This window comes from Cupressus sempervirens, chromosome 7, assembly GCF_028749045.1.
Source record: "Cupressus sempervirens isolate cs-2001-9-10 chromosome 7, ASM2874904v1, whole genome shotgun sequence".
In the NCBI taxonomy this organism is placed as follows: domain Eukaryota; kingdom Viridiplantae; phylum Streptophyta; class Pinopsida; order Cupressales; family Cupressaceae; genus Cupressus; species Cupressus sempervirens.
The window spans coordinates 63144627-63171536 of record NC_143124.1 but is presented as its reverse complement, the minus strand read 5'-3'; the positions used below and the strand labels follow the sequence as shown (position 1 = coordinate 63171536).

Sequence of the window (26910 nt, the reverse complement as noted above, 5' to 3'; positions counted from 1 at the left end):
TGTAAAGGCTATACAAATCTGAAAATGTCATTTTGTAGGCTGTTGAAATTTCTGTAAAAATGTCCATTTTCAGATTTATTAATAATTTGTGAAGTTGTGAAGTTTTTGGCACTAATTTGGACATACCCGATTTGGGTTTTATTGGGAAATTGGCAGATCTTTGTAATATTGCTTGTTTGATTTTAAAGTTCTGATTTGAGGCTGGAAATATCATAAAAAAAATCAGTAAAGGGACATTACATCATACTCTTTTTGTCTACTGTTGTGCTTGTGCTTGAGTTCCTTGATCTTGCGTGACTTTTCCCTTAGGAAAATTCTTACATTTTCTAGTAATACTTAGGATGCCTAACCAATTGCATGCAATCAATTATTTTATGAATAAAGAATTGAGTTTGGTATCAGATCTTGTATCTTGTGTCATGTTTCCACTATTTGGTTAATTGCTGGGGGCTAAGACATCTCGTTTGAGGATTTTCCTACCTTGTATTGAATTGAAATAAGTATAGAAGATTAAAGGGTTTTATATGATTTATTTGGATTTAGGAATGTTTTAGCACTGGTCATATCATATGAATCCAAGGTCTACATGCCTAGGTTTTATCTTATTAAATTATAATCTATTGGTCTCATTTCGATGTCTACTTCATGTCTCACCCTTATCCTCTTGTCTCACTCGCTCTTGTATATCACCTCCTATAATTACCCCTCCCTTCTCTCTCTTTAATTATCCCCATTTTCTTTAACTTATATCTCCCACTTCTATGTTGTCTCCTTCTACCTCATATCTTCCAACTTTTCTCCCTTTTTGATGCAAATTTCTCACACCAAAAGCTAGTGGATTCCCAACAATAACATTTTTAAGGGAAACTACCTTCACACCTTCCTAAGTGTCTTCAAATACTCTTTCCAACTTGGTTATGGAACTGGACAAACTTCTACCCAACTTCACAAAACTATTTCACAACATTCCCTATTCAAGGCTCTAGGAAGCAATAAGAGAAAAATGAACAAAATTGAGAAATGGATCCTAATAAACTTCTTGCTTCAAAACCAACATCTTATAAAATTCTAGGAACACCTAATGATGAGGTTTCTACAATTGGTTTACTTTCCTAACATGTAATTTGCCAAACTGCTCTCAATAGCCATAATTGCCCTTGTAGCCCTTTTTGTGGTCAACAACTTTTTTTTCTCCACTGAACCTGGAAAACAAAATAGGTATTTTGATACCCTTTCTAAAGTTACACAAAACCCAAAAGCTTCAACTCCCCAATCTACTCCAACACTCCTAAACCTATGCGAACCTCATAGGCCTAATTGGCCAAATCAAGCCTAGAACACTTGGAATCTGCAAAAATGAGTTCTTAGGATTGGTTTTCTATTGTAAAAGTTCTAATTATGCCTTTCCCAAAAAAAAATGTCTACTTGCCAAGTTTCACAACTCAAATTCAAGCTCTATCCATGAAATTAGCATTTTAAGGACTAAAAACATCATGTTTTCACACTAGATAACGTTTAGTAACCCATTAGATCATTCAAGAAAATTATGAAACTTAGGAATATTAATATAGCTACCCTAACCTTGCAAATCCCAGAAGGCCCTCAATTTAAGGGTTTTGAAACCTACTTAGAAAGAAAATGATCTAACTTACTTGAAACTTAATAAATCAAAGGAAAACAAAATGCATTGTAATCTTTAAAAAAAATTGTGTTTACAACATCCAACTGGATTTGGTCTCCCAATTTGTACAAGTCCATATAGCTGGCAATTTCTCATAAAATCTATGTATTTGGCATCGAAAACTTGCAGAATGTACACCTTATTCCTCCTCTAACTTAATAGAGGATATTTTCATCATTTTAAATCCACTCCAACTGATCACTAGTTGTTTTGATTGGTTACAAGGTTAGTTTCAATGTTTTTCATAAAATTGCTAAGATTGCCAAAAAAGTTGTCAGCAACTTTTCTTGTAAATGCAATTTTTGCACTAACTCTTCCTAGAACTTAACCAAGTGGTTATTGGGAACACATAGGACTTATATAAGGTGTAATGACTCTCAAAACATTTATTGAGTCAGCTTATTAACCAAAACAACAAAAATAAAAATCCTTAGGACTAAGGCAACTTAGGCTTATAGGGTACCTCAAGTTCCTTGACCTTACAAACAAGAATTAATTTATTACAATAACCAAAATAAAATGTTCAAAATGAGGTGGATGATCACCCCTTTACCTTCTATAATGAGTCTCCATCATTGGATGAGATGACATATCCATTTGTCATCTAGGTACCCTGCACCACTTTCTCCTATCTCCCACTCCTCTCACCATCTTGTCCACCTAATTATTATTTATCTGTGTGCCCTATCTCTCACCCTCACCCTCTCTTCTTACTCTATCCTTCCTTCTCTTTATCTTTCTCATATATTTCTCCACATATTTTTTTCTCTTTCACTCTCTCCCCACTACCCTCTCCCTATCTCCTCCACCTAATTACCATTTATCTCTACACCATCTCTCACCCTTTCCCTCTTTTCTTAATCACTCTTTCTCTTTGTCTCTCTCACATCTCTTTTCACCCCATTATATTGTGTTTTACTCTCCCTCGTACATCCTCTTATAATCTCTTCCCCATATTTACCCTATATATCTACCTCATGTCTCTCACCTCTCTAATGTCTCTTTATCTCTCACTATCTCTATGTCAACCACCTCTCTCTCTCTCTCTCTCTCTCTCTCTCTCTCTCTCTCTCTCTCTCTCTCTCTCTCTGTGGCCCAATTACCTCCCCTTTCTCTTGTCACCCATGTCTCCATTCTATTTTGGGCTTGATTACACCCCCTCCCTCTTCCCCCTTCCTTTCTCTCTCTGTATTCAATGTTCTAATTATGTTTGTTCTCTCTAACTCATATCTCCCCCCTATATGTTGTCTCTCTCTACCACATATCCCCCGCTCTTCTCCCTTTCTACTATCTGACACCCCCACTCACCATCTCATCCACCTAATTGTTATTTATCTTTACGCACTATCTCTCACCCTCTATTTCTCTCACATCTATGTCCACTTATTTTTTCTTTTTCCCTCTCTCCCGTCCTCCCTCTCCTCAAATCCTCCACCTAATCACCATTTATATCTACACCATGTCTCTCACCCTTTCCCTATTTTCTTACTCTCTTTCTCTCTACCTCTCTCACATCTCTCTTCACCTCATTATATTATGTTTTACTCTCTCCCATCTCTCCTCTCAGAATCTCTTCCTCATATTTACCATCTATATCTACCTCATGTCTCTCACCCTCTTTATCTCTCTCATGTCTCTTTATCTCTCACTATCTCTACCTTGGTCAATTTCATGTATCTTTTCCTATATCCCATGCCATCTATCTCATTTCATTGTCCTCATTTCCTTGTCACATCACCATATCCATATATTAAATGCCCTAATTATTCTCTTTCTCTATCTACCTCATATGTCCCCTCTATGATGTTTAAGTTTTATATTCTATCTAAAGTGTAGTTCAAATTAAAATCATATATTAATAGAATACATAGTTTATTATATCTTATTCAAATTATTTAGATTTCTATTTCTACTAAATGTCCAATTTTAAATAATTTATTAAATTTTCTTTATATTTATGTAACATAAACTATTTTGATTTTTCTATTTTCATTAAATTTTGTAATCATCTAATTTTAAGAATATTTTTCTAATGAAAAATTAAGTTTACTATTTTTGAAGAAGTAATAATATCTGTAAAAATACTTTTAAAATTATCTAAATAAATACTATTAAAATCGTAAACAATAACATTGGTAGTCTGACTAAGCAAACACCCTACCTTTGTTTTGGTAAAAATCCACTTAGTTTCAAAGATTTGTTTTACTAAAAGGAAGATTTTATTGCTACAAATATGAGTTGTGTTATATAGATAAATAAAAAGATTAATATAGAATGTGAAATTTTGACGGAGGGAAAATCAAGGATGTTTCTATTTTGTAGACAATAAGTTATATATAAATATCACCCATTGCACTTAAAATGACTGTAAATTGAAGTCAAGCATTTAGGAATGGGTTGCAAGCTAGTTTATGTCCTCACGCTCTGTGTTATTGTAGCAACACTTTTTCCCTCTCTATCAACCAAAAAATTAGGATCGATAAAATCGTAGCTCTTCGTATATCCTTATTGTCTTGAAAATATTAATCTAGCATATTATTGTATCTCTTCTTATATTCTTATTGTCTTGAAAATGTTAATCTGGCATGTTAATTTGGCATATTATTTTCATATTTGACCAATTCTTAAATCTATCACATTTATTTTCTTAGTATCAAATATGTTGGAATGCTAGAAATAACAGATGTGGCTTGAGAGAATTGTTTTGGATTTGATTCTTATGGCAGATGCAAAAAAATATGTTGTGCTCTTACTATAAGAAAATTAAAATTTTTTTCTTTTAAAAAGTAGTTTGTAGATTTGAAGATACTAATAAAGCTTGGTGTAGGAGAATTTTTTCCAAATATATACAAACTTTTGTGTTATGCTTGGATAAAAATATAAGTAGAGTTTTATTTTCTTGACATGTAGAAAATGGTGGAGAGTTTTCCTGTCAAATGCTAAACACCAAAAAAATTTAAAAGAACTCACAAATAAATTTAGAAATATAGACTAATTAATGATTTCTTGCATTTAAAATTTGGCATGGTAGAAAAATCTCCCAAATAAATTTAGAGTAATGATTTCTCTTAATTAAAATTTGGTATCATCAAAGAATAATATTGTCATGTCTTTGTATTTCATAGCTGATAGAAGTAGCCCCTATAAAATACTCTTTCCCAACTACAACTTGCACATAGTAAGATATTGAAATCTCAAACATAAAATTTCACAAAGATGATTCTATTTAACTTCAATACAAATATAATAAAGATATATGGGAAATAGTCTTCCACAACTCAGTTAACTAGATTTAAAAGCAATAGTATGATTGATCGGTATCAAACAATAAGAAAATAGCAATCTAGTTGCTTTAGTTATCCTTGGTATTCTCTTCTTTCTAAATTATTTTTTTTGTTCAAATAGGAATTAGTGGCTTTTTAAATAGGTAAATATGACAGACTATTCCATTGGCATGTGTTACATATTCTATTCTAGAAGAAAGTTATTAGAACATTGAAGAATGAGCCTATTACGAAGATGGAATACAACCCTTTCATACATTATATCTTTCATGCGTTATAATAAATAAAAACATGATTATTTTAAAAACATGAATTAAAATCAATAACCAATCAAGAAATTCGATAACTAGAGCAAACTTTATGCCACGTATAATTTAAAGAAAATAGAATGCAAAGGGACTGAACATATGATGAAAATGGTAAACTTTATCAAAATATAGAATAGAAGGTCTTGGTTATCAACAACCAAAGGACAACTAAATCAATTCAATGGATTTTGTAAGCCTCTCTCAGTAGTTTGAAAGTCTATTACCATTCACCATTAGTTCGTAGCCTTTTTGCTTATTCTTTTTCTAAAATCAAGGCACAGAAAATAAAGTCATGTCAAACAACTTGGCTTACACTTGTGCATGTGTTTTATTTCTAAAAGAGCAAGTGTTCTCTCCCAACATTTGAAGGTGTGATGGCAAACCATATGACTTTCTCACAACGAGTTCAACAAATTCATCTAATCCTTCGGGTGGATCTATTTGATAGAATGCATGCCAGCATTAAACTTTTTTGGCATCAAAAGAATCTAGTGCTCTCATCTCATAAATCTTCACCATTTCAAATGACTGTAGGACATTTGCATCATGACATGTCACAATTACCAGCACACCATGATTTAGAAATTCATTCAATGGCAAAGCCTTCAATTAATCTCCATGGTCAATTTTGTCTAAAATAATTAATGATCTAAAATGCAAATTATCCTCTACACTGCCAGCAGTAGAAATAGATAGAGGCATACTTACATCAGACATTAGTTTGTCTTGCATTTTCACCAAGTTATTAGTCCTATGTGCTTCACCTATGTTAAATAAAAAACTTGATTTATAGAATTTGAATTGGTTGCAATTGAAAATTTCTTTCACCAAAGTAGTTTTACCAATTTCAGCCCTGCCCATAATGGCCACAATTATACCGTTTCCAAATGTTGGAATTTTGTATTCAAGATCTTCAATCACTTTCTCAATTCTCACCAAATTATCAGTAACTTCTAGCTTCAATTTAGTTTGAACTTATTTCAATTCAATGAACATAGTATCCACAATATTTTTGCATAGATGCCCCAAGTTCCTGATGATAGTCAAGTTTTATGAAAATGATAACAAAGAAACATGAAAAGAGGAGACAATTACATATCAATTTGAAAATCAAATAGTCTTACCCATTAGATGAATCAAACTCTATACCAGAAATCAACGAGGCATTGTAAAGGGCATTTTTCCATTGCATTGACATAGACTTCTCACTTTCTCCATGTGTAGCAAAGTCAAAATGCTTTACATCATAAAATAGAGGAATTATTTTGGACCCTGAGTTTAAAATAAGACAAAGCTCAGCCAAACATCTGGGTGTGCATGCATAGCCCTTGGAAAATATGGCAATATAAACTAAAGAGCTCCTTATAGCATGCTATATATTGGCTGGTAAAGAATCCCCAAGCTATAAATCTGTTGATTGAGAAAAAACTTTCAAGTCTAGATACGTTATAAACTGATAAAGGATGCTAGCCACAGTGTTTATTACATGTGGGCCACAATGGTTGATAAATACATCATAGACATTAGATTGATAAGTGGAATGCACAAGTGCAATGTTCTTGAAGCTGATCCTTTTCTCTTCCATTTCACATAACCTCTTAGAGGGAGCTGCAATTGAAATGTCCTCAAAAGTGTTCTCCTTCATTATACATTTTTTGTTTGGCTTAAATGAAGAGGTGAAGGATGCCATGGTCTGAAAATGATTTTAACTTTAATTTTTAACTGAGCGAATGCAACCTTAGGTATAGAAATTTGGAACCATCAACTTAGTATGAAATGATTTAAATTTGAATTGAGTGATTTTTGTCTCAAATATTAATAGAACTTTTCATTGCTCATCACTCTCTCTTCTCAGCAAAGTCTCCAAAAAAAAAAAAAAAACCTTTCGTTGTCTCTTCGACATTTAACAAAATAAATGAAAAACAAAAAAAAAAGTTTTCATTGATGGGAACATTCCATTGCTCATCCCTCTCTCCTTCGTAGATTTTACAAAATAAATGAAAAACCATTGGTTACGCTTGAGCTACATGTCCCTCCCATAAGGCGATATGCTTCCAATTCTTGGTGGGTAGTTTAGTTCATCCAATCACTTCTTCAACTCCATCTATGATTTTTGTTTAGAAATAATTTTCAATAAAAAGACAGGATAGAAAGTATATTAGTTTCTAACAGTGAGGCTCCACCTTCAAATTTATATAAATCTTAGAATTTAGAAAAATAATTAGTATTTTTTTAAAATGTAATTTTGGTTACATGGCTTTATAAACATTTGTATGAAAGATTTAATGTAATTAATAATATTTATTTATTTTAAAAAGTTATATTTTATTTTATTTAAAGTAGTTATGTGTGTGTATTTTCAAATATTTTATTAGCTATATTTCGGTTCTTATATAATGATCAATGACATTTCTTTAATTATGTTTGAATTTCATTGATAATAATATTATAGTTATACCTTCGAAAAAATCATAAGTTTTAAATAGTTTCTTAACACCTTTACAATGTAATCATCATTATAGAATAAGATGCCTCTTGATGTGACTATTTTTAATAAAATATATGTGGAATATAACTATAATTCAAAATGTCACCACAAGTGTTAGAACTAAAAGAAGTGATCACAATTCTAAACAGCTAAAACCATACTAGAAATAGGAGTAGGAGGGCCATGATCCTAAAATATCATTATGAGTAGGAATAAACACTAACTCATCCTAGTAACATCTTTTTCCTTTTCATTATTCTTATTGATCAATATGAGTAGTATAATTTAGGGAAAGATCAAGGTTCTATTGTGAGAACTATCATGTCAATGAGGGAAACTATAGTTACTTGTGAGGAAAACTATGGCTGTTAGAGAAACGAAATGAACTATGATGATGATGTTGATAGTATATAGGAGATCCATAGGATATATTTCTAGAGTGAGCGAACTGGTTACAATCATGCTAATTCTTACATAAAGAGGAGATGTCTATATTGGCAAGATATGATGAAATTGTTGAAAATAATTGGTTAATGTATATTGTCATTGATGTTATAGAAAATCTCATACATTCACGAATCAATTTTTTCCAAGCTCACTTAGGCGATGAAGAAAGTTTGTTGTAGCTACCAAGCATTCATGTGTATGCCAAGTTTAGACGATAGTGTCTATCAAGTTCACTCGAGAGGAAAAGGAAAGCTAGAAGGTAATGAGTGTGAACTAAGCTCACTCGGTTATCAAAGAGAATTTATAGATGGTAGTGTCTATTGAGTTCACCGTAGAGACAAAGAGAATTTGCATGAAACCTAGTTTTAACCGAGCTCACTCTAGAGACAAAAAGAATTGGCATGAAAACCAATGTTAACCAAGCTCACTTGGTTAACAAAGGAAAAACTATTTTGGTTATTGTCTATCAAGTAGGGTCAGCTAACAATGCATTTTCTTTTCTTAGCTTATTGAATCAAATAAATATGTTTGATGGTTTTGGTTGACTAAGGAGATGAATATTAATTATTCTTAGTTGTATTCAAGCCAACTTGACAATGTATAAGCTATAAATGTAAGGTCAAGTTATGGGATTGAATGAGAATGAGTGTGAAAGAAAGGATGCTTAGAGGAAGAGAATTTGAAGGATAAAAAGATTGCCCTTATGGAGCTACAAAGATACATTCAATCAAGAAGGATCAAGTATTGAAGCTAGAATTGAGATTTGTAATCAACAATTTAGTTGCATTAGAAATTAGGTCATCTCATTGTTACTTTCTAACCATTACACAATGATCTAAGTCTCTTAATAGAGTTGGCTTAACAACTATTTGTAAATCATCTAACAACATGGCATTTCTACTTGAAGTGCCTTAAATACCTCTAACAAGGCCACTCCCAATAGGTTGATTAAGTCCTTTAATAGGGTCACACCTAATAGTGTGTTTTGTATCCTTTAACAGTGTTGGCTCCTAACAAGGCTCACTTTAGAAGAGTGAAAATTGGTAACTAGTTGCAATTGATGGTTTTTCCCAAATTGGATTTCCATGTTAAATCTTGGTGTCACTTGTATTCATTATATTTACTTTTTTGTATATGCAACTTAATTAAATTAAAGCTAATCACAGTTAATGTTGGTCTCAGATTGGTTTTGACAATTAAGTGTTAGCATACTTAACAAATCTCTAAGTTGATGTCTAGTATACTACATGTGTCAAGCCACAATATGTGATAAGTAAGAAATCCAATATGTGGTGAGCTATTCAGATGTCAAGCAGATAGATAGTGATGAGTAACTTCAGGTGTCAAGTGAACTATATGTGCCAAGTCACAATTGATGTCAAGCTAGTATTGATATCGAGTGAAAAATAGGTGTTGAGCAAGACAAAAATACAATGTCTATTGAGCACCAGTAAACAATTTGTGTCGAGCATTAGGAAACATCGAGTGTCGAGTGACATTGTTCTAACATGTGAGTGTGTGCCTTCAAAAACTTAGTTGCAAATCATGATGCATGCCAGCTAAGAGACAGATTTCAAGCTCCATAAGATAAGATTGAATCTATGACATTGCCTATGTAATCTACATGCAACCAATAAAAAATGTAAAGAATTGAGTGAGAAAGATGGATTAATCTTGATCATAGATTCATACCTAACCCTAAGTATTTGCAATCTTTATAAGGAGATCGAGACCCCATAATTCAGAAGATGATGTAGAAAGAGATTTGCATGAAATAATGCTAGCAAAGTTCAAAGGGGTGTAAAGACTTAGAAGTTGAACAAAATTGCAAAATTTAGTTGATCAGAAGAGAGCATTAGCACTTCGCACAGATATCAAATCAGGAAGGATTAGAATAGAGTGAGTAGAACAAGGATCTGGAATCAACAATTGAAGATTGTAAGTTATCAAATCAATACATTCTACTATATACATTCTAACCATTGTATTAGGAGAATAAAAATCCTTTAGACATATCACTTTTAATAGGGTGTAAAACCTTTAATACAACATGCCTCTCATAAGGTAGATCATCAATAATGGTCAAAATATTGTAACACTAATTGGTTACATATTGCTACAGTGATAAGTTGTGGGTGTCATCACCACCCTAGTTTTACCTTCTCATTTTGGAGGGTTTTTGGGTGACCAAAATCTTGTGTTATGTATTTTCATGCATGTTTTTACTTTATGTTTATTTGATATGTTTACATGCATGTAATTAATTTCACCTAAATTTTTTTTGGTTAAAGTGTGTTACTTGTGATTCATCGCCCCCCTCTCAGAAGTAACCTTCCTATTTGTAAATTCCAACTATTGGTATCAGAGTAGATTTCTCACGAGAAGAAGCCTTACAACTTGGAGGAAAAGATCTAGAGATGGAAGTCTACAAACTTGGGAAGATCATAGAGAACCAAGAGATTGAGATACATCTCATTCTGCATTCTCTAGAAGAAGTTAGGAAAAAATTGAGAAAATCTCTAAAGAGAAGAAGAGAGATTGCCATAACTGAAAATGACACAAAGTACAAGGAGATTGACACCTCAAAAGTATTTTCTAGTGGAGACACCAAAGATTTTTATTCAACAATAATTGATTTGATGGAGAAGAATAGATTTCAAGTAGAAGAGATCAGATCTCTCAAGATTGAACAAGAATCACAAGCCATGATGCTTTGTGAAGTGACTGAATAGAAGAAGAGAGCCATTGAAGATAAGGCCATGATAGAAGATGACAAGATAAACATTGCCAATAGATTGGAAGAGAAGTCAATAGAGCTTGCAAGAGTTTCCAACATGCAACTAGACACCCTGAGCCAAATGATGAATGCACAACATGAGTTGAATGTCAAGGACATTGAGATCTCTGCATTGAAAATGCAAAATGAATAATTTTAGAATGCCTTGAGAAGAGAGAAGGATATTGCAGAGAACTTCAACAAATATAGTGAATCCATTAGGCAATTTGAACAGCTGCTGAAATCACCAAGATCCAACAATGACACTTCAGGAGTAGGTTACACCAGCACTGAAGAAGGAGAGTCATCAAAGACTATAGAAGAAATAAGTGACAAAGGTAAGAACACTAAACCCACTTGTCATTTATATGGTAAAATGGGACATACCTCTAATATATGTAGGAGTAAGAAGGCCAATCAGTAGGACAAACCTATGAACAAGGGTCACTGTCACAAATACAATAAGCAAGGACAATAGGCATAAGATTGCAAGACCAAAACTATAACGACACCAAGATTTGAAGGTCACTATTACAATTGCAAGAAGTATGGTCATAGAGCCTTTAAATGCATATCAAAGCCTATGTGAATGCCAAATCAACCAGCAAAGACCAAAAGCCATGGACATCACTACAATTGGGACTACAACACTAGGTAGAGTTGTCACTACTGTCAGGAATATGGATAGATTCCTTAAAATTGCATTAGAACAAATTTTAGTGGCAATTACAATAGGTGGTTGAGTCAAACCACATGTTTCAGTGGTCTAAAGGCAGGACATATCAGCAACTTTTTCCCAACCAAGTCAAAGGCACCCAACTCTAAGTTCAAAAAAGGAAAAGAAAAAGTTGATGTTGAACACATTAGAGGAGAGTTTTATAGAATATGAAAGAGAAGAGATGGAGGTAGCACATCCAATGGAGGGATCACTTCACCCAAAAGGTCAAGTGATCACACATCATCCAACTAAGAAAAAAGAAGGTCTATGGGATTGATATTTAATGCCTCATCATACATCAATTCCCAAAATATATGAGCACTACAAAGGATAGATCAACATGAATAAAGATGCAACGTTAGTTTTAGACAGTGTTGCTGAGTTATCTTTGGATGCCAATTTAACTTCCTTTATGCTAAGTTGATTGGAAAAGATATTGTCAGCTGAGTTGGTAGTAGAAGCTGAGTGAAAGAAACTTCGGTAGAAGCTAAGTAACATAGAATAGCTTTAGAAGCCGAGTGAATAGTTGAAAATGCATTAAGAATTAAATGCTATGAAATCAAGGTATTTGATCACATTCTAAACCATATTTCACTATCGCAATCAAAGAGCAAGAATAAAGAAGAGTAAAGAACAACTTCAAGGAAGAGATTCAAGCATTTTGTGCATCTTTCAACACAAATTCATCACCCTATCATCAATTTAAGGTATATAACTTGTGTTGAGCTATGCAGTTTTCAAATTTTGTGTGTTGACACCCTAGTTTGCACAAATGGCATCAAATTCTAGGAACCAAGAGAATAAACCCTTTGAAGTCTAGTTGGTATCAAATTAGGTCAAGTAACCTAATTTTTGACCTATCACAGAAGTTGCATACAAGAATGACCCAGTTGAAGCCCTATCTATCATTCCTTCTAAGGTAGTCATGGTTCAAGATGTTAGGAGATGTTACAATTGCAAGGTTGGAGCTGTAGAGGACATGGAAATAATAGAGGCTTATGATAGATTGTGTGAAAATGGGGTTTTGGAGGACCAGTATAAAATTGTTGAAATGAAGGGCTTAACCCATGCCCTAGATTTCCCCATCGTATTCAAAATCAAATGGATTAGGATTATCTTAAGTAGAATTCATGATAGAAACTTATGGATGGAGGATGGGCTGGTAAATATTTCAAAGAGGATCATTCATAGGGTAACATAGTATTTAACCCTAGGATGATCGAAGACACTTAGAAGTGATTCTAAGGAGTGAATTGAGAAGAATACAAGTGCCAAATGGAACAAGAGAGGCATGACAATAGATACAATCAAAGACCATCTCGTTGACTTTGCTATTAGGATCATTTCATTAGTCAAGCCAACTTAATAATGTACCCTACATAGCAGTGGATGTAGGATATAAGATTGTGAAAAAGGATCATACATATGACCTAGTAGAGTTACAACTAAAACAAATAATGGAAAACCTTGGCGCAATAAGGAGATCCAAAAGTTCACAATACTAGTTTGGTTCTATTTTGATTTTCTTGTTCTTTTATGTGCAAAATGAATTTTCTTCTTTTGGAAAGGTGAGTTGGAAGACTAACAAGTCAGTGGCTATCCAAGTAAATGAAGATATAGAACAAATGGGAGCCAATTTTGAAACAATAATGACTAGTTATTTTGAGGATTTTAAGAAATCCATGAAGTAGAGACTAAGGATACTAGTGTCCCTTGTAGAGAAGAATGCAAATGATATATGTTTCCTTATTGAGATAGATTACACCTATATTTGCATTGCCATACCAAGAGTCAAATGGCTCGGACCTCTTAGATATGAAATTAATATAGATGAAGCATCCATAGCTATAACAACACTATTAGCAGAGGAATTTGATAAAACTAATAAACCATTTGGAACCTATGATGTTGTTAAATCTAAGGTTGAGATGGAACTAAAGATTGCTTCCACAATCAAGAAAAAGGACAGATTGGTTAAGAAATTGAAGGCCAGATTTGAAGAAGGGACAATAGAGGAAGAAGAAGAAGGAGATGATGAAGAAGAAGAAGAATAGGGGCAAGGACCTCTAGCACTTACACAAGGCATGGGAGAAGATGTCAAGGAAGAAGAGGAAGATAAGGAGAAATATGAAGAGTAAGCTCCTAAGGCTAAGGAAAAGAAAAGAAAAGCACAAAAACCACCTACTACACAACCAAAAGGAAAGAAGAAGGCTAAGCCAAGCCCTGCTAAGTCAACAACACGAGCAGACACTAGAGCCACAAAAAAAGTCATCAAGGAGTTGGAGAAGAAGAAAGATAATGAGCAAGATGGTCCAAAAAAGAAGAAATAAAGGAGGAAGTATGTGGTACCTCCTGAATTTGATGACAACAGTCAATTTAGAGTGGTAAGCCATACACCTAAATCTAACTTAGAAAATATTTGTGATAATGTAAAAGATAATGCAGATCTGTTAGGGCTAAAAAGAATAGAATTCAATAAGTTGTCAAGGGAACAACAAAACATGGTAGAAGAATTCATCTATACCATGATGGCTTAATTCAAAACTACTCCTCTTGAACTTAACAACACAATTCCAAAAGAGTTGTACTCCATTGTTGAAAACAAGTGGCACTATTGCCTAAACATGGAGAAACAAATAAGGGAGTCAACTGTAGCTTGTGTAGTGCCTGAATTGACAAAGGGAAAAATCACATAGGTTAACAAAAGGCATGGGAGAAATTTTGCACCCAAATGTAGAGCCTTTTGCATTCTTCAAAATGACATTGAAGATGTAGTGAAGAAGTCCACTATTATGGGGAAAGTCATCTATGGCCTGCAAATAGTGAAAGAAGGTCAAGAAGACCCCTTTGAGGGAAGAAATGACAATGATGAAGAGGAAGATGACAAGGATTAAGAAGGATAAAAAGAGAAGGAAAAGGATGAGGTTACTATGGAGAAGGTTACACAAAAGGATAACACGGAAACAACTGATTAGGAACAACAAGATCTGAGTGTGGAAGACACACAAATGACACCCCCTAGCCCTCCACATGTAACACCCACACCTATAGACTCAGTGGTGGTCCAAGATGTTCTTGACACTTCTGGTGAAAATATTAACCTAATGACTACAGAGGATCTCAAAAAGATCCTTCACTAGGCCTCCCTGCAAGTGCAATTATGTGCAAATCCTATTTTGGTGACTGTAGAGGAACTCCAAAAGGTTTTCGATGGAATTACCAAGGAGAAGGTGAATACACAAGAACCACCTTCTCACACACAAATAGCTACAAGTGGAAAACCACAAGAGCAAGCAGTATCAGACACAATTGCTATGGTTGATTCAACAAAACTAAATACTTCAGTTGTTGAGGAGCAAGTAAAAGAGAAAACAAGACAGTAGGACACCTCCATCACCTCAACCCAAAGTCAAGGTGCACCTCCTTTGATCACCATAATTGATCGAGGTAGAACTAAAAATAAGGAGGAGAGCCCAAAAGAAAAGGAGCAAGAGGCAATTCAGACCTTAATAAATTTTCCTACAATAGGAAGCCCCACAACAACACAACAATAGTCAGGCACTTAGGTAGTACCATTGCAGATATCAACACCAGGCTCGAGCTTCACCAAGGTAGCAAGGGTACTTCACTATGGAGACCTTGCACTCGATGAAGACATAGTCATACCAAGTTTTGACTATAAAACAATGAGCATTGATCAGATTAATGTAGTGCAATAGGAACTTGAGAGGAAGAAGCAACAAGAAATACTCAGACGTGAGTATAAGAAAAAACAAGATGTGATTGAAATTGATGACATCTTTTTAGATGCATTTAGCTTGCAGGTATCTGATGAATCAAATCACATCATGGAGCAATTGTCCAACATAGTGGACTAGGTGCAAGTGAAGACCTTGATTCTAATGTTAAATTATTAGAATGGTCTAAAAGAAAATTTCAAATGAAGGTAAATGAAAATATATCAAGTGAGATAGCACTAACACAAGTAGAATTGGCTAAGAAAATTGAAAAGGTAAAAGCCGTACTTGAGAAATTTTCTCATTTTACTCAAAACTATGTGATTCATCACTATTCACACAAGAGACTAGCCAAAGACTACTGAGCTTAGAAAGGAATTTGAAGGTATCAAGTATGCAATTACCAAGGGATCCAACTCAGAGTGAGAAGCATTTTGCAACAATGCTTCACACATGAAGGGAGTTAGCTATACTAATAGTAAAAGAGGCAAACATCAAGGCCAAATTAATTCAGATTCAGTGAACAATAACCCCTCAATGTATATTATCTTTGATTATATAGAGAATGTGATACATTCACCAATCAATATCTACCAAGCTCACTTAGGCAATGAAGAAAGTTTTTTGTAGCTGCTCAAGAATTCATGTCTATTCCAAGTTTAGAAGATAGTTCCTATCAAGGTCACTTTGGAGACAAAGGAAAGTTGGAAGGTAACGAGTGTGAACCAGGCTCACTCAGTTACCAAAGAGAATATGCAAATGGTAATGTCTGCTAAGTTCACTCTAGAGACAAAGAGATTTGGCATTAAAACTAGTGTTAACCAAGCTCACTTTAGAGACAAAGAGAATTGACATAAAAATTAGTGTTAGCTGAGCTCACTTGGTTAACAAAGGAAATCCTTTTCTTTTTTGTGTCTATCGAGCAAGCTTAGTTAACAAAGGATTTTCTTGTTTTAGTTTATTGATTCAAATACATAAGTTTGATGGTTTTGGATGACTAAGGAGATGAATATTAATTATTCTAAGTTGTATTCAAGTAAACTTGACAATGTATAAGATATAAATATAGGGTCAAGTTGTGGGATTGAATTAGAATGAGTGTGAAAAAAAGGATGCTTAGAGGAAGCAAATTTGAAGGATAAAGAGCATACCCTTATGGAGCTACAAAGATAGATTTGATCAACAACGATCAAGTATTGAAGCCATAATTGAGATCTGTAATCAGCAATTCAATTGCATTAGAAATTAGGTCATCTCATTGTTACTTTCTAACCATTGTAGCAGTGATCTAAGTCTTTTAAAAAATTTGGCTTAATAGTTATTTGTAAATCCTCTAACAAGGTGGCATTTCTACTTGAAGTGCCTTAATGACCTCTAACAAGGCCACTCCTAATAAGGTGATTAAGTCCTTTAACAGGGTCACACCTAATAGTGTGTTTTGTATCCCTTAACAAGGTTGGCTCCTAATAGGGCTCACTTTAGAAGAGTGAAAATAACTAGTTGCAATTGGTGGTTTTTCTCAAATTGGATTTCCAAATTAAATCTTGGTGTCACCTATATTCATTCTATTTACTTTCATGTATATGAAACTTAATTAAATTAAAGTTAATCATAGTTAATATTGGTCTTAGATTGATTTTGACAATTGAGTGTCAACACACTTTTAAAACAAATCTCTAAGTTGGTGCCGAGTATAATACAAGTGTCGAGCCATAGTATGTGCTGAGTAAGAAATCCAATAGGTGCCAAGCTATTTAGATTTTGAGTAGATAGATAGTGTCGAGTGACTTTAGGTGTCAAGTGAACTATATGTACTGAATCACTATTGATGCCAAGCTAATATTGATATAGAGTGAAGAATAGGTGCCAAGCAAGATAGAAGTACAATGTGTGCTGAGCACTAGTAAACAGTTTGTGCCGAGCATTAAGAAATAGTGAGTGTTGAGTGACACTATTCTCACATGTCAGTTTATGTCTTCAAAAACTTAGTTGTAGATCATGATGCATGCTAGCTAAGAGATAGATTTTGAGCTCTAGAGGATAAAATTGAATTTATTACATTCCCTATGTAATCAGCATGCAACCAATAAGAAAAATGTAAAGAATTGATTAGGAAATATGGATGAATCTTGATCATAGATTCATACCTAACACTAAGTCTTTGCAATATTTATAAGGAGATCAAGACCCATAATTTAAAAGATGATGTAGAAAGAGATTTACATGAAAGAATGCTAGAAAATTTCAAAGGGGTGTAAAAACATAGAGGTTGAAAAGCATTGGAAAATTCAGTTGATCAGAATAGAGCATTGACACTTCACACATAGATCAGATCAGGAAGGATCAGAATAGAGTAAGCAAAAAAAGGATCTAGAATCAACAATTGAAGATTGTAAGTTATCATATCAATACATTCTACTATATACATTCTAACCATTGTATTAGGAGAATGAAAATCCTATGAAGATAGGTTGGCTTAACAACTATATTGTAGAACCTTTAACAAGGTGTTAAATCCTTTAACAGAGTAATATTCCAAGTGAGTGTTTGTAAATCCTTTAGATACGTCACTTTTAACAGGGTATAAAGCCTTTAACAGGGCAAGTCTCACGTAAGGAAGATCATCAATGATGGTCAAAACATTGTAATACTAATCGGCTACATATTGTTGCATTGATAAATTGTGTGTGTCACCCCCACCCCAGTTTTACCTTCTCATTCTGGAGGGTTTCTGGGTAACCAAAATATTGTGTTATGTGTTTTCATACATGTGTTTACTTTATGTTTATTTGACATGTTTACATGCATGTAATTAATTTCAGCTAAAAGTTTTTGTGGTTAAAGTGTGTTACTTCTGATTGACCCCCCCCTCTTAGAAGTAATCTTCCTATTTGTAAATTCCAATAGTTAACACCTTGAAGATTAGTTATTTTTGAGTTATAAAATTTTCTAGTGTTAACCAAATGCCTGTGTTTTTTTTGAGTTACACTACAATACAATTATCAGAGTTTATGTTTTGACATGTATTGATATCTAAGGGATCTGTGATTTATTTTTGTAGTAATTGGTTCACCCCTTCCCTCTTAGTTACTCCTCTTATATTTACAATAGAAACGCGAGTAAACATATAAAGGAAATCAACATAATGCTTGATAAGCTTATACTAGTAGGAAATCTCTAAAGTGAATATATTTGTTAAAACTCAACCTATAACTCTCTATTGAAAAACCATAATAGAATCTACAACATTTTTTGTAGGAATGTGATTGTTTATATCAAGAGGGAACATTTGATATATTAATCCAAAATCCTTTGAGGAAGGATTTTTTTTAAATATTTAATTGTGAGGTAGATCAAGGAAAGAACATATAAAATATGAGATATGTAAAGAAAATTGTCCAGAAATCAAAGAGGTCAAAGCATGGGAAATGTGAACAATAATTTAATATTGTTTAGCAAATTTAATCTTCACTAAAATCACATAACATGTTGGTAAAATAAATGGCCCAATTCAATACTTTCTAAAATAGTAATTAATAGTTTTTGAGAGATATTTACTCTTGGTAGAATCAACATTCTTACGAAAAATAATAAGAAAAATCAAGTGATAGATTAGAATTATAATGACTTCAAAAAGAGTATCATATTGTTGACCCTATGATAAGACATATTGTCGATTAGTGACAAAGCACTTAAAGTCATCTAGGAAGGTCAGTTAATAATGCAACCAACCTTTCTATACATAAGAAAATTTAAGTACAACCTAAGCAGATGAAAGATATAATGTGTTAACTAAGCTCACTGCATAAACATAGTTATCTGAGTTGTGAGTAGAAACAAGGTTCACAATGTTATCCTAGTTTATTGGTTGAACCGAGATCATGTATCAGGTGAGTATCATAGTATCATCCAAGAATCTAGTGTATCACTTGAGGTTATAGTTTGGCTCGAGCATTAGCAAAACATCAAATGCACAGTATTTCCTAAGCATCATTATTTAAGCAAACTTCAAGGTATAATTTATTGGAATTACAAATGGAAAACTTATACTTCTAGGGGGGGTGAATCAAAAGTCCTAATCTTCAACTAATAAAACTTTTAATTTCAAACAATACATGCATTAACATATTGAAATAATATTTAATGTAAATGCATTCACATAAACATTTGACACCAGATATGATTACCAAAAAACCCTCCAACAAGAAGATAAAACTAGGGTGGGGATGACACCCACAACTCTTTACTACTGCAGCAATAAAGTGTAACTTGTTAAGGTTACAAATTTTGACTATGAAACATAATATATCTTGTGAAAGGCTTGCCTTGTTAAAGGCTTACAAGAGACTATTAAGTCCCATCCTATTAAACGATTTTAACAACCTGTTAGAAGAGAGCCTAGTTAAAGGAATTTCAGAACATTCAGTTGGAATGTCACCCTATTAGAGGATTTCACAATGACTATTAAGTAAAACTTATTCCAAAGGATTTCACTCTACCGATATAATTTTAGAAAGTAACAATAGAATGTTTGATCTAATAACTTGCAATTTTGTCTTGTTGATTTCATATCTCATTTCTATCTTGCTTGATCCATTCTGATTTGATATATAAATGTTGTATCCTTGATCCTCTATTCTACAAACTAATTCTAGAATTCTTTTACTTTGCTACTTGTAACCTTGAATGCTTTCTAATCAATTCACCCCTTTTCTTCCTTCTATTCTTCACTCACATGCTATTTGAATTATGGGGCTTCACCTTCCTTATAAAGATTTTGGTGGCTTAGGGTTAGGTATGAATCTACGATTGAGATTTATGCATTTTGTTGCTTAACCTTTCCAATTTTATGATTGGTTGCATGTTGATTGCATAGGGAACCCAAATAGATTTTTTCTTATCTTCAAAGCTTTGATATCTATCCATAATTCAGCATAAAAATGGTTTACATAGTTGTTTGTTCCATCACAAACAACTAGGTCCAATCTATGTTACTCGACAATTGATAATACTGATGCTTAGCACTTACTGTAATTCTATTTGGCTCAACCCCTAAACTTGCTCAACATCAACTATATGCTCGACACTTGAATCAATCAACATGGTCTATTTTATTGACACTTGAGTGACTCAACACTTATTGCAACTTGGCATCTATATGTATTATGCTCGGCATGTATTACTATCTTGTCATGAACTTAATAAATATCTTAAGTGTGTTGATGCTCAATTGTCAAAATCAATCTGAGATCAACAAATCTCCCCCTTTGACATGAGTGTCAAAAAAACTTAACTATAAATAAAAAATATAATCTTCTTGAGTATAATACATTCATAGTTTGACATATATACAAAACTTCAAAAAATTTCAAAATTCTGTAATAGGCTATATACCTCAAAATTTGGTAACTCCCCCTGAGTTAATGTGCCTATTTTGTATCCAAAATCAATTTTCTTTTCTAAGTAGATTTGTCTCTTGTTGATACTCTATCTTCAAAAAAATATTGATACTCTTTATCTATCTGGTATACTCTTTTTCTACTCTTTTGCTATTTGCTCCCTCTTTGTTTGCTCTCCTCCTTTTGGGTTATCTCCCTCTTACTCTTTATCTCCCCCTTTCATATGTAATTCCCTTTGTATGTTGATACTCTTTTATCTCCCCCTTTTTGACACTTATGTCAAAGGGTCTATACACTAATTATGTATTTGTCCAAAATTTTCTTGTGGACTTCCATTATAATCTTTAGAGCGGCAGCCCAATTGTCTAATGTAACCATACATGGTATAAACATATATTCATGAAACCTTAGAGTAGAATGCAAATAGATTGATGATGAACTATACTAAACCTAAGATATCATCATTGGAATATAATCTCTATGAACATCTCATGTCTCCCAAACTACAACTACTAAAATAGCTCTTAGACCAGCATCTTAGTGATAGTTCTAGAATGGGACTAAGCTAAAAATACAGATCTACAATGGAAACTTGCAAGATCTATGATTAAAATGTTGATTATATGCTATCAAGATGAATATGCAATGAACTAGCAAGTGATAAATGATGCTAAATGATACAAAATAATGCTAAAATGCTATAAACTTTCTATAATGAGAATGCTAAAATGATGAGTGCAAATGTGCCTATAGTGCAGAGACTATGAACTTGGGTCCCTTGCCTCTTAGATTTCCCTCCTATTTATAGGATTTCGAAGGGGTTGAGGGAAGAATCAGAATTTTCACCTTTGACTGGGGGTGAAAGTGAAACTGAAAATATCTCATAAGAGGCTATTAGGAAGAGTCCAACAGACTTGGTTTTGAGGATAATATGAGGATTTTTGCAAATTCTTTTAAGTGGTAAAAGGGAGATTTTCAATCTTGTGAGGATAAATGACTTTGTTGATTTAATAAATGATTGATTTTCAACATTTATTTTTTCTTCCACCCTTTTTGAATTTTATTTCATGAATTTGAATTGTTTTCTTCCTCTTTGAAAATTTGATTTTGGTATAGCTAATTTAATAGATGATTAATGACCTGATGTAATTTTTGATTTGAAAGTCCATTGTGTTTCTTCTAATTTTCTCTTTGATTTGGATTTGATTGATTGGAATTGCATGATTTAAGTCTTTGCTAATTTTTGGGTGTCTACAAATGCCCCTCTTTAAGCTAATATGTGGAGCATATTAGTTCAAAGACTATCTTGACTTTCTAATTTTAGGTCAAATTCTGATGATTGGATGTTTGTTCATTGATGATTTGATGTTTGATCATTGATAATTTGATGATTTGATTGCAATGTTATAGTTTTTCTTGGATATCTTAGTTTTTACATTTGAAATTTTTTTGCTAGGGTAGAAAGTTTTTGATGTTTCTCCAAAAAAAATTAATGCCCCACCTTGGATATCCCAATTTGAATTTAATGCCCTAGCTTGGATGTCCCGATTTGATATAGATATACTATCCCCTTAGAAATAAAATTGGAAGGAAATATGAAAAGTGAAAGTTTAGTGGGTTCTAACTTTCTTTCTGACATGGTGCGGAATGGGCAAGAAAGATAGGTAGATTGGTTTAGTGCAATACCCAAGTTGTGTTTGGTGAGAAAAATGATGCCAATAGGCGGTAAATGATTTGAAAAGGTGATATAAATGCCACTTGGGCAGTTAAATATGTCGAAAAGACCTTTTAACTTTGTCATTTTCACTTTTACCTTTTGCATTTGGTGGTTGGAGCTCTGGTTTAGTGAGGATGGTGGTGTTGTTACATGAGAATACATTCAAGAAGGGTCATTGGTATGAGTTTCCAATAGACTATAGTGCCCTGATAAGTCGTTGAGATCCTCTATGTTTAAGATTTAGCATTTTAACCTAACTTTTTGACATTTTTACACAAATTTGTAGGATAAATGTGATAAATTTAGTAATTTAGTGCATTAAAACAATCTTTTAGTGCATTTAAAATTTAGTAGCACATTTTAATGGTACTTTAGTGCATTCATAGGGTGGTTTAGCACTTCTAAAACCCTAGTTTAGTAATAAATTAGTGCATACAATAGGCTTACAATGCATATAACAAATACAATAGTGCCTATTGATGAAATAGTGCATTCGAATACGCTTATAGCACTTGCCCATGGAATATTAGCACATAAAAATCTAATAACATGTTGAATAGTTAAAATAGTGTATGTATTCAGTTTTGTAGCCCATCTAATGAAATGACACATACGTGAGTCGAGGTTGCACTTTTATACAATTTCGTAGCACATTTGAAAATAATAGCACATCTGCATAATATAATAGCACATACTATGTCTCAGAGCACATATGATGTGTGTAATGGCACTTTTGAATTTTGAAGTGGGGTAATTGAATTTTGCAACTCATTTGATGGGGTGTAGACCCTCTATCAAGTGTAAGATAATGCTAAAGATTAGTGTCGTGGTTTGTTAGTCAGGGCTGGGCATAACAAGTAAACATGAGTAAGAAGGTACTCATGAAGTCATGTTTGTAAGTTTGATATGATAATAGATATGTGACACCTCAACTCATGATTCAGAGTAGGGAAGTCAAGCCAATCCAACTCAGGATAGAGAAAGATGAGCAATAGGTCCAAGATAGAACTGATAGCTAGATAGCTAGATCTAATTATGAAATCAATTTCTGATAATTGCTTTGGGATGAAAAACTAATGCATTGTGTCTGTTTGATGAATAAGAGGTGTGTGGGAAAAAGCTCATGGTACAAGGACTCTATCCATGGCCATTAGAGTTAGTGGGCCGGTTGTTTGACACAGACAAGTAGGTTATAGACTGGTGTGGCTTCATATATTTATTATAGATGCCCCAGTTCTAAGTAAATAATGGATTATTGGCAGATATGGCTCTCAAACCACAACACATTCCATTTTCCAATGGGGAGATGAAATTGACTCTCGAGGATGTCTACAGGATTCTATGGATCCCAACCATGGGGGATTTGGTCTATTATGATCAGGCTTCTAGTGGGGCTAGATTTTGCGACTTGTTCAGAGATGATAGTATTGGTGATGATAGCATGTCCTGGTTCCAAATGTTGTAGTATGATGCATTACTAGTAGTATTGGTGAGATTGATAAGGGGGTTTCTATTACCAGATCATCAAGGATGAGGGTGTTAGTTGGATGGGGCCACCTCATTTAGGATATGATCAATGTGACATGGAGATTTGCATGGGGTAGCTATATCTTGGCCGATATGTATCATAATTTACATCAGGTTGTATATTCAAATGCCTCATCATTATTAGCAAGGGTCATTTTGTTACAGGAATGGACATGGGAGCATTTGCCTATCACACAACTAGTATGTGTATGATAGTGGCCATAGGGCATGCCTTATATGTATACTTATTTTGGTCTGATCATGTAGCCCCATTTGGGAAAGACAGAGTACTGGCATTTGATTCTTGATGATATTGATGAGGTTGTATGGAGACCTTACAGGTTTATAGAGCCATGGGTAGAGGATGATGATGAGATGGTATATTTCTTTAATCTAACATATTTTCTTGGGCAAATTCCTTCTATACTAGAGTGGTTTTGCATCAAGCAAGTGGTGAGGCAATTTGGTCGATGGCAAGGCATGCCATAGGGGACTACACATTATGCCTGGGTTCATTTAGAGAGAGTAGTGTGGGGGCCAACCTTGGAGTATAAGGCCTATCTGGAGGCCTTTTTATAGATGATAGATATACCACAGCCTTGGGCCCTAGAAAATGGGGTAGCAGATGCAAGTATGGAGGGGGATTATGCATGGTGGTTTCAGGAGCATCCCTTCCCTAGATATGCAGATCCATCTGAGCTGATGCCAGGGATTAATGAGCCATTGAGTGGGGGGAGGATGATGATGATGATGAGGGTGGTCCTGGGAGAGGTAGAGGGAGAGGAAAACCTAGGGCTAGAGAGGGAAAAGCATGGGGACAGAGAGGTTGGATAGCCATGGTGATACCACAGAGGGGAGTAGCACGAGGCCCAATACAAGGACTAGTGAGTAGAGGTAGGGTTATAGGCTAAGGTCAAGGTGGAGTATGGGTGAGGGGAGGGATGGTTGGTTAGTGAGATTACTAGAGGGTGTGAAGTTTGACAACCAACAGAGGTCACAAGTACATAGTTCTATTAGAGATCCACTAGGTGCACAGTCATAGGGATAGTAGCAAGTGGTATTAGATGTACAGCCAAAGGGACAGTGGCTAGTATTACTAGAGGTGCAGCCACCACTAGGGAGGCCAAGGAGATTGGTCAATTTAGAGGCTCAGATGAGTGATATGGAGGCATGGATGGATGTGATGTTGAGTACTTTATAGAGTCTCATAGCAGTGGTTGCTCCAAGGCCACCGCTGCTACCAAAATTGAGTATAGATGGTGCATCGATGAGTCAGGCAGTCAGTGTAGTACCAAGGATAGATGTGATGGGAAAGGCACCTCGAGAGGACACAGATGCCCCTAATGATCAAGGGCCATCAAATCAAGCACCTCCACATGGATGATTGTATTGTGATCTCATTCTTGGGCATGTATGATGATTCTTTTGATGTTCATTAGACACTTATGCTAATGTACTTAGTTGATCCATGATCCATGGACTTTTATGTTATATGATGATTTTGATGTTCTTGTAGTTTATCTGATATTCATGTGATTTTGACCTTGGGATACATTGTCTAATTTGTTATTTTGTTTTATGAGATATCCAAGTTTCTTTGATGTTTAGATGCTTGTATGTGTTATATCATGAACTTATGCATGCATGTGATGGCTTTGATTTGATGATTATGGTAACAGTGGATGTAGATGTGAATGATTAATGTAGATTAATCATGAGTTAGAATAGATGGTATGTTACTAATGATGTAATGAAAATGAAATTTGGTATAATAAATGTAATAAATGAAATAAAATATGGTAAGATAGAATGTGATGTAATGAAACAAAATGAGATGGGATAACATGATATGTAATGTAATGAAATGAAATGAGATGTGAGAACACAATATGTAATGTAATGAAATGAAATGTCTATTGATAGATGATAAATTATAGGATGATAGAAAAAAATGAAATGGAATAAAATGTATAATGAACAAAATGACATATGATATGTAATGAAACACAATGAAATGGGTAATGAAATGAAATGTAATGAACAAGGTATGTAACATAATGAAATGGGTAATAAAATGAGATGAGATGTAATGAAAATGTGACAACATGATAAGTAATAAAATGAAACAAAATGAGTAGTGAAATGAAATAAAAGGTAATGCAACGAGATGAAATGAGATAAAATGAAATGAAATGAGTAATGAGATGAAATGAAATGTAATGAAGATGTAATGAGATGTAAGAACATGATATGTAATAAAATGAAATGTAATGAGTAATGAGATGAAATGAAATGTAATGAAGATGTAATGAAATGTGAGAAAATGATATGGTAAAATGAAAAGGGGAATAGAATGGCAATGGATGTAAAATATATAAGAGAAGGATGAAAAAGAATGAAATGGAATGAAACAGTGAATGACCAAATGGATATATGATAAGATGAGATGAAAAATGGAATGAGATTCCAAATTCAAGGATGGGATGAAAAGAGATGAATGGAGGGTGAGTGAAGGTGAAAAATAGAAGGAAATAAAATTGTCAGCGATTCAAAGGCTAGGATGTGGAGCGGTAACTTTTGAGATTCAAAAGCTATGAAATGGGTGGATGAAAATTAAAGGAGATGGAGGATGGGAAAATATGATGTAACAAAGTAGAGGAGATGGAATGTGGTGAAATGAGATTGTATAAGATTTGAAAGCCATGCAACGTAACAGATGATGTGGTGCAATTTGATAGTGACTAGAATTGTCTAAGATTTGAAGGCCACATAATGCAATGAGTGGAATGAAGAGGTGAATGCATGAAATGTAATGCTAGTGTGGATAT

The 26910-nt window shown here is 33.8% G+C and overlaps 1 pseudogene; it reads right to left on the bottom strand.

Moving 5' to 3' along the window:
- Nucleotides 1-26910, bottom strand: part of LOC149545489 (protein LATERAL BRANCHING OXIDOREDUCTASE 1-like) — an 81147-nt pseudogene that overhangs the window by 36589 nt on the left and 17648 nt on the right.